Genomic DNA, 12,261 nt, shown 5'->3' with positions numbered 1-12,261 from the left:
GTGGCAGATATTAACTGAATTCTGGGAAAGAAATACTTTTTGCTGCATATTGCAAGTTATTAATTTTATTTTAAAGCTCGAACAGTATCTTTTCTAAAAACCGGATTTGCCATTATGTAGTTCTGCACTTTTATTGCTTTTCTTGTTGTTTAGAGTTTTGAAGCCGCTTGCTTTTCTTTCCGGTCAGTTTGCGTCTGTTTGTATTAATATTGCGTCGTATTTATTTTAGAATATTAAAGTGTTTTTGGTTGTTTTGAGAATTTATCTCTGTGTTTTTACTGGCTTGTGTCGTTGCGTTGTTTTCAGTGCATCAGTAATTAAACCCCTTCAGGCACTGCCCGTCAGTGTGGATGGCAGATAAAAACCACAGACTCCAATCACTGTGAAATGTGGACGTCGGACGTTCCGAGTTGCACGTGAAGGCAGCACGTTCAGGGCGGGTGGGTTGAGGGTGCAGGAGTGGCTCAGCCTCCAGCCCGCACGCGCTCAGTGTGTTTATAACGTGTGAAGCCTTCAGGTGACCCGTCCGGTACCCGCTGCATCACCACCGGGATCTGCGGCGGCTCTGCGGAAGCGGAATAAAGTGAGACGGAGACAGATCCACGCACACAGAGAGACTTCTGCTCGGTGAGTTTGTGAAAGTTTCATTCTGCGTGTGGATGCGCTGCTGCTGTCTCAGGAGGAAAGCTTTTTTTAAGTGTGTGTTTTTAATTTTTACTGTTCTTATGATTTATTCCTGATGCATCGGTGACGTGTTTGGTCCACAGAGGACACGTGTGTTAAGAGGAGACTCATCCTCCCGTGTCTCCGCTCAGGAGGTTTGTGGGAAGTTTCCAGCAGATTTTAAGCTGATGAAAAGGTTTAATTTAATCTCATTCAGTCCCGGCAGGACTAACGACACCCGTTTAGAAGGTACAGTTCTGCTTATATAAATATCTTCTGGTGATGTGAGGAATCCTTGATGGGGAGGTTTCAGGCTGGGCACTGTGGAGGAGTTGTGCTGGTGCCTGAGGTGGCCTTAGTGCCCACAGAGGAAGAGTATTTTTGTCACTGGGGAAGTTTATAGGGTTTTGTTGGCATTTTGGTGGCAGCTGAGGAGGATCCAGGGAATTTTCATGGTCAGCGAGGACACCCCGTCTTGTGTCTTTGTTGGAGCTTTGGCCACTGAGGGTTGCAGAGTAGGAGCTACAGCCCATCATACAGGTTCGATGTGTCTTCTGGATGACTTTGCAAAGTGTAAAAATTGCAGACATAATTTATGGACTCTTCACTTTATTTTTACTAAGAAAGAGAGAATTTTAAGCCCGAGGCAGAGTTACTGCAGACTGAAAGTGGAAAAACTGAGACATGTTGTTGAAACTTCTTATTTCTGCTCAGCAGGCTGTTCTCCACCTGCTGGATGACTCATTACATATGAATGAGCTTCTTTTTACACTTAAAAACATCATTTAATGTCCATGAATTAACATGAGTGTGACAGCTCTGAGTTAGAAGCTTTTAGGGCTAAACTAAAGGAGCCCACAGGAGTTTTTCATGGACATTCGAGCTGTGAGTGGCCCTGTGAGCATGTTTGAGGCACCTGCAGCCGAGGCTGTTAGAGGCAGAACCACAGAAGGATCTGACGGTACAGTGGCTCCGTGTCTCTGCCGTGGGTAAACCTCCCCCCATTGTCCCGGCCTTTCCTGTTATGGACTTCACCCCCTCCTCTGCTGTACAGTGTGACCGTGGGGCTGCTGCTTCCTGTCCTCTGTGTGTGTTTGTTGTTTCCTGGCTGCTTTGTGTCATTGTGTCGCCTCTCAAACTGCAGCGCTGCTGCTGTGCAGATATCAGACACCTGTGTGCTCTGCGTGGGAGCTCGCTCTGTGACACATGACCTGCAGCGTGTCAGTGACAGACTGAAAACGCGACATTTCAGTTTTCTGGTTTTTATATTCTGTCCTGAAACGATGTGATTAGAGAAAATGATCTGTTCACTATTTTGTTTTTTTGTGCATTAAAATGCAAAAATTCTCTGATGTGTTGATTTGAGTGTTTTCTGCTTCGTTTGGTCGTCGGACTCTTTGCTGTGGGAACTCGGTGTTTGTCTGGCTTCCACAATAAGACGTCATCAGCTCATTCTACTGAGTCACCTATTCATTCCTTATTTATACCAATGGAGTCGGTCCTGAAACCAAATCAAACTGAAGGTGAATAATTCTCAGCAACAATAAATCCGAATAGACCCAACGATCATTGGACCTTAAGCAAACATGCAGACTGACCACCGACCAGAAGAGGAAACAGCTGCATGATAATCTGTTAATGAACTTAATTAAGAAGCTGAACATCACAAGGCTTTGCTCTGCAACAGGTAAGTCACCTGCAGAGACCTCAAAACCCCCAAAGTCCTCAGTGATGATGGGACGCAAGCGCTGACCTTTGTCCAAAGTTTTCAGGGGGACAGAGAGAATCAGGGGACAAAAAACTATTTGGACTTTTTTCTAGAAAAAGTTTAATAACTATCCCCCAAAAATCAAATCAAGTTCGGGTTTCTTTTGTGGGCCACGAGTCTGAGGTGACCAGAACAACACAAAAGCTGGTGGAGACGGATGCAGGGCTGAAGGAAGACGTGCACTGGCTTTGGTGTCCTTCTAGTTTCCAGTGTTTTAATGCATTTCCTTCACTCCTTCATATTTTTAAAAGAGGCTGACATTGAGATTAGTTGGGGGATTAAACTGTGAAGACTCTTGACTTCAGAAGGAAGAAATCTAAGTGGCCTAAAAATGAGCACAAATAACTTGTTTCTGCAAAATTAATTGGTTTAATTTAAAGGAAACTTGAGGAAGAGCCCTTTAAATCTGCAGGTTCGCTGAATCTGTGAAGCTCCTGAGTGGAGCCCGTTGAAGCTACTTGACTCCCTCTCGGTCAGGAGAGGGTTTTACTCTGTTTGTATCAAGCTGGCTGCTGAGTGAAAGGAGAGAAAACGAGGAAAAGCTCATGTCAGCGTGAGGCGTGGAGGAAAACTGACAGCAGGTTTTGGCCCAGAGATGGAGATCGGCGAGCACGCAGCGGGCTTTTTGCTCGTGTTCTTAAAAGCCGAGTCAAGCTCCATGAGTTGAATCAACAACGGCTCCTGATAAGTCTTATCTGATGGCTGCCGGCCAAAGAGCAGTGAAGTTCAAAGCTGGGCTGCAGCACTTAGGAAGAGCCTCACTTTCACTCGTGGTTGGAGTTTTTTGTTTTCGTCAGTCTGGAACATTTAAAATGAGCAGCAGAGAAACATCCAGAGACAAACAGGCAGACGCACTGATCCCAGCGGGCACTCGAATGACAAAGCAAGATGTCATCCGTGCACGTTACAGCACAGCGTGGAGAGCAGAGGAGAAAATCACAGTATTAGTGCAACCTGCAGCTGGTTAGTGAAAGTTACACATGTCAGGCTGCTGGGGGCTGAGTCAGCATCACCCAGAACTGAAACAGCACTTATTCCAGACTGTCCTGTCCTCAAATATCCTGAATTTATCTCTCTTACAGTTTGTTGAACTTTAAACATAATTAAAATGAAAAAAGTCCGAAAAGGCGAGGCCGAACTCTGACCTCAGGTAGCTGCCAACACGCGCGGAGACAAAGACGACCATTAATAATCCTTCCACAGGGTGACCTCCAGAAACCTGTTTAGAAATGAGAAAACCACATGAAGGGTTTCATCCTGCATGGATGCTTCTTTCTGTTGCCTCTAACTTTTCCACGTCTGGGAATCATGTGAGCAGATCTTCTTGCTTTCACGGCGTGACAGGATGCAGCGTCCTGCGCTCTTGCTGCTGGACTGAAGGTGTAATCTGTCAAAGCATCCGTGCTGCGCGGTGCTTTCCGTGGTTGAAGCGGGCGTTCCGATCCTTTCTGTGTTTGATGCGCTTTGCAGCATCCCAGATGGATTCCTGGAATGTGCTTCTCGTTCTCCATGGATGTAACGCTCTGATTCAATCCAGCTGATCCCGTCTGAACTTCAGGTCTGTTTTCCATTCTGCTCTTTGTGGCTTTGATACCGACTGCCTTCATATGACCCAGGAGTGTGTCGGCTGCTGGGCGGCAGGACGGCTGCTTCAGACTCCCCGAGGAAGAACTTCTTTGGATCAGTGGAGATGCTGAAAATCAGTTTCTGATCCATCAGGTGTGTGTGTGTGTGTGTGTGTGTGTGTGTGTGTGTGTGTGTGTGTGTGTGTGTGCTTTTGTACATGCTGGTGTGTGTACTGTTGCACTGAGGCTGCCTCGCTGCAGTTTGGTATCAGCGTCTGTGCTCCTGAGCCTGCGGTGGGAACAAACTCATCAAAGCTGCACCAGGTGTCCTCCTCCCTGCATTATATCCCTCCTGCGTCTCCTCATTACCTGCAAAGTGTTCTTTACTTTTGGTGCTGAAAGTTTCATGTGGATCTCCTGAACGTCTAAAGTTCAAAGGACTCAAAAACGCTGGAGCAAAATGACTCGAGTTAAAGAGTTAAAGAGTCAAAGAGCGCCAAAGCTCAACTTTGAGGGCCTGAAAGGCAAAAATATACAAAATATACATGGTAATATGTTTCACATGGCTTCGTTCAACAAAATAGTAAATTTATTGTATGCAAAATAAATCGGCTGCTCCCGAGGGAAGCAGGTGGGACGTTTCTCAGATGTGGGATAATCCACATGTGTATTTGCTGTACTTGTAGCTACATTATGTTTAATGTTTTGGCTGCTGTATCAGAGGAATTTGGGGGCTAAATAAAGTTTATCTTCTCCTAAATTGTCCGAGAACCTGAGGGACTAAGAGGGAGTTTCCATCCACATTTCTCAGCACTCCTGATGCTTCTGTCTTATTTTTCCCTGCGATAACGTCAACGTGTCCTCTGAGGATGGAAAAAGTTTACGAGCCACGTAGCGAAAAGGCAACGTCGCTCATCCAGACTCGACGCGCGATGTCAGCTCCTCCATTAAAAGTGATGGAAAGTCTCCTTTTGTCCGCGGCCCGGCTCGGCCTCAAAGAACCAGACTCACCGGCCCTCGAGTCCTAACTCACTGTAACGGCCCACGTTAGTCTTCATCCCGAGGGGGGAGGTGATGAGATGTTTATGCACGGAGCAGGTCGAAGGTCAAATGAAAGCTTTGTGTAGATTTGCATTTTGTTATCGTGCAGTTGTGTTTGCAAATTAGAAAGTCTGTCTGTGCCAGTCAAAGCGCGAGCGCACACACATAATTATTATAGTTATTTATTATTATTTAAAGTGATTTAATGAGTCATATTTACCTGGAGACTGACTTCAGCTTTAAGTAAACTCAATATTTCTGCAGTTTTGACTTCGATGTGTCAAAAGAAGCAAATTAAAGATTTAATCTTTGGCTCCAGGAACTCGAGAACCTGTCGCTGTTCATGTGGACGAGAACTGGGGCGGCGATTAATCATAAAGCAGACAGAGGGCAGCTCCTTGTGTAACGTACACGAGTCATGCAGGAATATTATTTCTTAATCAGACGGATGATAAAGCAACATGAAGTGTTACACCCTGATCCAGCTGCACTCGCTCTGCTAATGAATGAAATAAGTGACATGAATTTTTCTCTCTTATTGTACTTTATTAAAGAAGTCCAAGCTTCCCACCACGTGGCCTCCATGGACCCACGCGCACGAAGTCCTGTCCGCACTTTATGTCTGTATTTGTCGCTGAGCTGTAGTTTGATTATTCCCAAAGCAAGAGTCGGAATGATCCCATAAAGTTCCCTGATCAGGTTTTCATTCGTTTGTGCCAATCCCAGCAGCTCCTGATGTTTGTGTCACCGGCCGTCCTAACGAGGTGTTTCTGACGTCTGTCTCTGCAGCGGCCTCCACGTCTGTGCAGCGCCGGCTGGATTCTTTCTTTCTGTTGTAGTTCTGCTTAAAAGTAGTAGTTCTGACTTTCCATTTCTCCTCACCTTTATCACTTTTCTTTCTTTTATATTTTTCTGCCCCGCCCTGGTTAGTTTTGCCTGTGCTGTCTCACCTCTGACAACTCCAGGCCTCGAGGGCCGGTGTCCTGCAGGTTTTAGATCTCACCTTGGGTCAACACACCTGAATCACATGATTAGTTCGTTACCAGGCCTCTGGAGAACTGCAGGAGCTAATTTAGCCATTTAAATCAGCTGTGTTGGTTCAAGGACACATCTAAAGCCTGCAGGGACACCGGCCCTCGAGGCCTGGAGTTGCCCACCCCTGTCCTAAACCAAACCAGCCCCGTGGTGTTCAGCACCAGTGAGTGAAAATAAAATAAAATGTGCAACACAAAGCTCTCACCGCCACACTAACTTTGATCTCTGACTCACCGATCATCCTCATTTAGACTTTGTGCTTCTCTTGGAGCCGTTAGCGCTCGTTAGCAGCACTGACGAGGCTAACAACCAGAGAAACTGAACACAGGGCAGCACATGTGTGGCTTGAAGGCAATAAGACTTTTGGTTAATATTGAGATGATGATTATTTCAGAAAATTACCCAGACTTGTAAAAATTGTGCATTTATTACGTTTAAAAAGAAGAAATGAGTTTTCCGAAGGAGGTGAAGTAAATAAACTAACCCTGCCTCCGCCTGGTGGGGAACAGAACTGGGCTTGATTTTGATTGTCTCATTTTAATAATCGTTGGAAGCCAAAATGATAAATTCAGTTAGGATTCAGCTGTGCTGTATGCTGGACCTCAGCTTGTGGGGAAAAGGCCTGAAAACGAGCTTAAATGTCGATAACCTGTTCATTCCCAGCCACTTGTCAGGGGAGCAGTTACTCCAGAAATTCCCCCTAGCTCCTCTTGCCGTGGGGCATTCCCAGCCACATGGCATAATTAATCTATCCAGCATGTTATGGATCCGCACCGGGGTCTGCTTTCAGCGGGACGTGCCTGAAATACCTTTTGTCCAGGAGGCATCTCCTGCTGCTTTCCTGTGGTGAGGCAGCGCCGCTGCTTTTCCCTCATTTAAACCCATTTTGGTCGGACGCAGTTAATAATAGGTCCACTTTGGGGCAGTTTTGGGTCTGTGGTTTTGGAAATTGCTGAGAGCTGGAGTGAGTTTGGTTGCATATTAAACACACAGGTCACAAAGGCTGTTTTATATAGCTTGCTTGGTATAGCGTGGCTCTGAGTTCTCACCGCAGGGGTCCTGGTTTGATCCCACTCTCCGCTGTGTCACCCCTCCACTCGCTCCCTTTTCTTCTCTGCTATTGTCTCTTTAACACAAAGGTTAGACGCACAGAAGAAGGAAAAAGACCGTCCATGCGCTCGTGCATTTCTCTGCTGCTCGCTTAAAGCGCATTATCTGAAAGTGTTTATTTCTGTGCAACCTTTCATTCAGACTCAGACTTTTTAAATGCTTCCACTGATTTTGTTTTCTAAACTGCACGTTTTTGCATAGCTGAGAGCAAAAATCTGTCAGGCTAGAATAAACTGGTAATGTACCTTTTCACCCACTCTCTGCTGTGCACCACTTTAGCTCCACTGGGGAAATTTACAGTGTTTTGCTTTAGCAGTGTCTCAGTGAGGACTGTTCCCTCCTTTCCTCATTTTGGAAGCTTAAACTAAACCTGCACCATCACAGCAGGGGCCTGAATGGGTGGAGAAGTCTCCGCCCACTGCCGTGTGATTGTTGAATGAATGATGGCAGGTGAAGTTTTTTTAGAGTTGCTCAGCGTTTCATCATCCCGCTGATGCCAGTTTAGGCTGATCCAGGGTTAGCATCACAAAATAAAACATTCAGGGCCGCGATTAAAATGTCAAAAATCTTTGAAACCACTGCTAAACACACAAATATGCAGACGTTGATGAAGAGCCCAGAAAAATATCCTCGTCTTCATCCGTGAAGGGTTTTGTATCATTAAACAAACCCCTTGTTCTTCCTCTGTTTCCTGCAGGATCCAGCTCTCTGGACACAAACACGTTTTTTTTTTTATCTTTTTTTTTTGTGAAGCTGAGAAATTCCCCACCTTTCAGTGCCACAGAGGACACAAACCACACAGCGAGAGAGTCCATTCATTAGTTCGTGTAAAATTTTATGTTGTTCTGTGAGCTCGACCCAGAACTCCCAGCCAGTCCCTCAGGTCAGGGCCGGGCTGCTGTGGTTAATGGACTCACTGACTCGGTGCTGGGAAAGTTCTCAGCCCTGCAGAACATGCAGAGCTGGTTCTTATACCCACTGTGCAGGCGGATTTACAGTACGCTGACCCAGAAACCACAGTCAGGTCAGCCTTTTATGTAATTTGGGCTGTTTACTGAGCTCCGGGGAGTCTGGCTGCCTTGAAGGGAATTTCAATTTCTCATTTCAGCTCCGTGTATTTATTCTTGGACTCTTCTAGAGTAACTTTGCATGATTCACAGTTTCAGATTTGCTCTTATTCATCTTTATTCTGCACTGGTGCAGGCATGAGCAGCATTAGCTCCTCCCCCTTTAAGTCACCTTTCTTCTTATTCGCTGCCATAAACAGAAAGTTAAAGCAGGGGTGGGTGGGGCTTCTGTGCTTGGACTGTCTGATTTCTATGACATCGAATGGATCCAAGAATTAAAAAGTGTCAAAGTTCGGTTTACCTTACGGGAAAATTAAAGCTCATGGCGAACTGTGATTCTTTGCAATGACCAGCAGGGGGCGACTCTTCTGTTTGAGAAATGAAGCCTTTGGCACCTTAAGCTTACCGTAACTCTGTTTCCACGTTGAATGCAAGGAGATTGTTGTTCTGTAACACCTGATTTTCTCCCTTTGACTTGATCCGCTTCCTTCCTGTTCATTGGAAAAGTGGCAGCAGAAGAAGACGTGGCGTAGAATCATGCGTAGGATGAAACTGATCACAGTTGTTTCAGGCTCCGTCAGTATGGCTGTAGTTGCTTTTCTGTGGAGGTGCACATGGTGCAAGTTATGCCGTCTGATGTATATATTCAAATATTTTAGTTGGGTTTTAGCTGTCACCACCAGAGATGGGCAGTAACATGTTACTTGTAACGCGTTACTGTAATCTGATTACTTTTTTCAAGTAACGAGTAAAGTAAGGGATTACTATTGCAAAAACGGTAATTGGATTACCATTACTTTCCCGTAGGAACGCTGCGTTACTGCGTTACTAAAACTGTGATTTTTTTTTTTTGCAAGAATGTCTCATGACAGTGACGTAAGCGAGTGCGACGTTCGTGACAACAGAATCAGAATCAGAAAGGGTTTTATTGCCAAATGTTGAGCGGGTTTACAACATTAGGAAATTGCTGCGGTGCTTCAGTGCAAACATACTGTTATAAATTAAGCTTAAATAGACATGAAAATAAAAATGAGAATAAGAGTTAAAAGTGCTAAGTATATATATATATATATATATATATATATATATATATATATATATATATATATATATATATATATATATATATATATATATATATATATATATATATATTACACACACACACATACATACATGAGTGCAGGTGGTGATCAGTGCCAAACATGGAATGATGCAGTGAACTGTGTGCAGCTGTGTGCAGATCAACAATGGATCATATATCGAGTGTGGGAGAGAGTATGAGCGTGCAGCGTTTAAAGCGTGGAAGTACTGACCTTACTTTGAGTTTGATTCCATAAAAAGTGACAAAAACATTAGTGTCCGCTGTGCGTGGGAAGAAAACTTCTTTTTACAGCGAAAAAAAAAACCCCTAAACAAGCACAGAGTGCGCAATGATGTAATGGGAAATTCACTCGCAGATTCTTCCACTGACCGCTGCGGCGCACCTGCACCAGGGTAAACCTCCGCCTACCTCACTCCTGCTTTACAGGTGAAAATAGAGCAACAGGACCGCTGAGTCTTTGACTTTATTTATTTTCTGCTGTGAGTGTCAACACAAAAAACATTTTATTTTATGTGCTGGAATGTGCAGAAAATAGGTTTAAATGTTAAACTAATTTCTTCCAGTCAGAGAATGTTGCATATAATTAAATCTTTGCTTGATGCATAAAGTTAAAAGATTAAAACTAATAAAACAAGTTTTAAAAAGAGACTTTTCCATCTGATTACATTTTGTATGATGGATTATGTAGAAAAAGTAGAATTGGGCTGAAAGATCTATCACTTTATCACCTCTTCAGGTTGTACATCGTGTTTTTAAAAAGTAACTAAGTAATTAATTACTTTTGAAAATAAGTAATCAGTAAAGTAACGGGATTACTTTTTGGGGGAAGTAATTAGTTACTGATTACTTTTTTCAAGTAACTTGACCAACACTGGTCAACACTAACTGAAGTTTAGCCAGATGAGATCCTCCGTCTCTTCAGTTTAATAGAACCAGAGACGCTAACTTGTCTCGTGTGGTTTGTAAGATGACAAAAAACTGAAGTGTCTTTCTAGAAATGGTTAAACTGTCCGCTTTTATTCTAAACACCAACATGGGAAAAAATCCCAGCATCCGCCCATCAAATCAAACTTCTGTGAATAAATTCAAATTTTTTAAAAGGGACAAAAGTTAGATCACATTGTTCCAACATCACTTTCCCATATATATCGCTCCAGTCCTCCCCAGGTATCTCAGTATTATTGTGTGATTGTTCAGGAAGCGACTCCTTTTGCCTTTTGTTCGTGTGTGTGTGTGTGTGAGAATGTGTGTGTGAGTGTGTGTGAGTGTGTGTGTGTGTGTGAGTGTGTGTGTGTGTGTGTGTGTCTTTCTTTTGTGGTGGTCTGTGCTGTCAACGTGGGACTCTGAACATCTCGTGAATGAGCTGCAGGCTTTGCACAATCGCTGCTTTGGGAGTGAGTGTGTTTTGCTGTGTGTGTGTCCATCCTGCAGGCGAGGTGCATTCACAGGCGGAGAATGGCTCTATTGTGGCTGCCGGTCGTTAGGATGCTCTGTGTGCATTTTGTTGTTTTTCCTTCCTCCTCTGTTGTTTCCTGAGTGTGTGTGAAGGAGACAAAAAGGGAGAAGACAGAAGATTTCTATTTAATCTGTAAAATATCGTCCCTGCCTCGGATTTTAGCTTCCATTCACTCACTGCTTCTTCATCCACTCTATTATTTTGTGATTAAACTGTCTAAGTTTCATTTTTTAAACTAATTTGGCACAAATGACATAAAGGACAAGAGAGGCTGATGCAAATCCTCACATTAGGCTGTGAAAATGAGATGCAGGCTTTCTTTCACCGCACACCTAATAAAACTTGGAGCTGCTCAGTTTTTGTAGTGATTAAACAAAAAACAAACAAACTGTGAATTAATGTCATGTGAAGATCACAGTTACCTTACCTCGGGGCGATCGTGGCTCAAGAGTTGGTAGTTCATCTTGTAGTTGGAAGGTTGCTGGTTCGAGCCCCGGCTTGGACAGTCTCGGTCTTTGTGTCCTTGGGCGAGACGCTTCACCCGTTGCCTACTGGTGGTGGTCAGAGGGCCCGGTGGCGCCAGTGTCCGGCAGCCTCGCCTGGGTGGCTGTGGCTACAATGTAGCTGCCATCACCAGTGTGTGAATGACTGAACGTGTAAATCCTTAGGGATTAAGTTACACGCTATACAAATACAGACCATTTACCTTTGGACAATCCTAAATGGCTCTAAATGGATAAACACAGTGATGGACACCATCAGGTTCTTCACTGAGTCGCTTACGGGAAATTAGAAGTAGAGCTGTATAAATCATTGACTGTTCATAAAAGATGGATACAGCCTCTGTTACATCATCACTTGGTTTGTGAATCAATCCAAACTTTATTTATGAAGCAAAGATGGAACTCAAAGTGCTGAACAAATGAAAAGCAGAAAATAAACACAAGTTCCTATCGTCACCCTCCATTCCTACACCCCAACATACACATTAGACCCCCAATTTTTTTTTTTTCACTCTTGCCATCTTGCTGTTATGAAGGCAGATGTTACCTGTCTGTCACACAGTAAGGCAGACTCATCCATCTGGACCATGACTTCCAAAATGTCCATCCTGCTCTATTCAACAGACTCAAATTAGCACCTGAGGCCATAAAATGATGAGGAAAGTGTTCACTGAGGTGACAGAGCGCAGCAGCTCGGGTTTATTCTTCTTCTCTACACACAGCTTTGTTCTCACCTGCTGCTGGTTGTTTAAAAGGAATAACTACATACAGCAGATATCTGAAGCTTCAGCTCGCAGCCTCTGAGACCGAGCAGGCCTTCCTCAGAAAAGCTCTGCTGTTCATTCACTTTGCAACTCTTAGTGTTATTAAACTTTGCTGAAGCACGATGTTCTCTGCTGTGAGCATAAAAGGTGTCAGTAAATGTGTAAAACCACTTTGTTATTAAAA

General features: G+C 44.1%; 1 protein-coding gene across 2 annotated transcripts in view; it reads left to right on the top strand.

The window, feature by feature from the left end:
• Positions 1-453: 453 nt before the first annotated feature.
• Positions 454-12,261, top strand: part of LOC147331619 (semaphorin-3D-like) — a 105,646-nt gene continuing 93,838 nt past the window's right edge. Inside the window, exon 1 of one of the 2 annotated variants that reach the window (XM_086294027.1) lies at positions 454-627. The gene's annotated coding sequence lies outside the window, so the exon portion shown is untranslated. The remainder of the gene's footprint in view (positions 628-12,261) is intronic. The other variant, XM_086294026.1, reaches the window with a different exon arrangement.

This window comes from Aulonocara sp. 'chitande type north' Nkhata Bay, linkage group LG5, assembly GCF_057382095.1.
Source record: "Aulonocara sp. 'chitande type north' Nkhata Bay isolate Kocher_YH1m ecotype deep benthic linkage group LG5, A_spYH_male_GT1.1, whole genome shotgun sequence".
NCBI classification, from domain to species: Eukaryota; Metazoa; Chordata; class Actinopteri; order Cichliformes; family Cichlidae; genus Aulonocara; species Aulonocara sp. 'chitande type north' Nkhata Bay.
The sequence above is the reverse complement of the archived record's forward strand: the minus strand, read 5'-3'. Positions and strand labels throughout refer to the sequence as shown.